The sequence below is a fragment of the Lactuca virosa genome, chromosome 5 (genome assembly GCF_052849685.1).
Source record: "Lactuca virosa cultivar CGN04683 chromosome 5, Lactuca_virosa_CGN04683_v6, whole genome shotgun sequence".
NCBI lineage: Eukaryota > Viridiplantae > Streptophyta > Magnoliopsida > Asterales > Asteraceae > Lactuca > Lactuca virosa.
This window is the reverse complement of record NC_136430.1, coordinates 282,932,061-282,933,303: the sequence shown is the minus strand read 5'-3', so window position 1 is coordinate 282,933,303 and position 1,243 is coordinate 282,932,061.

Below are 1,243 nucleotides of genomic sequence, written 5' to 3'. Positions count from 1 at the left end.
TGCATTTTCCCAAGAACATCTTGAGTTTACGGCCCAAGATCTTCCTTGGCCGTAAACTCAATGTTGTGGCATGTAAGGGCCATAAACCCTCCTAGATGCAAAGCTAGTGAACTAGAACCTTTCCTTGATGATTGTAGGACCTTAAACTCCTATCAAATAAATAAATGACCATGAGTTTACGGCTGTAAACTCCTTTGGGCCGTAAACTCATCAAGGGCCTTCATTGAATTGGTCTTTCTTACCCTTGTGTAGAGCAAAAGTCCCTAAAGCTTCCCTAGCATTCAAACCCACACTTGTACATGTTTGACCATGAGTTTACGGCTGTAAACTCCCTTTGCCCGTAAATCCATGGTAGTAAACTCATGTTAGTGTCATTCCACACTCCTTTGATGAATCACATGTGATTCCAACACTTGGTCAAAGTGTTTCCTAGTCCCGGAAGGTGTTTCCTTTCATATAGTTGCTGATAAACACTATACTCATGCCAATATATGTCATTTAGGACTTGTTGTGTCTCGGGACTTCATTTGTGGAACTTCTCATCCTTACACGCATGCCCATTTGAATCACCCACATCAGGTGAGTTCATACCCCGTAATGAATCTTTTAACTGTTTTAACTGTTTTAAGGGGGGGAATACAAGTTGAACACAATGATAATTATGTAAATGTTTGTTATAAACATCTTTCAAAATGTTACTTATGTCATTTATAAGTTGTCAAAACATTTCAAAAACTCGTTTGAAGTTATGTTACTTTATAGTTATACAAAACTCCGTTTTTAAAGTAAAAACATAACTTAGTAGATAAACGAGTAAACATTAGTAAACTATAATAGGTATAGTTTAGGTAGATACTTTTCATTACTTCTAGTACAATGAAGCACACAAATAGTCAGTTCATACATGAGTCAAACACACAATGAAGAAAAACAAACAATACCATACAGAACATACAGTGAACAGAAACAAACAATACCATACAGAGAGAACACACAATTATGCGAAACAAACAGTACGTACAACATACAGTACAAAACAAACAAGTTAGGTTGCTATAGCATGAGAACATACAGGATCTAACTATACCAATTGATCACTAACTCATTGTTTTAAACAAAAGGTGATAGTTATATTGGGTATACATGATCATATAACAAATGTGAATTACACGGCTTGCAAGAATTTGCAGAGGTCGCGTTTGGTTCCCTTAATCTCTAGACAAGGAGAACGTTTAGTAGGGGT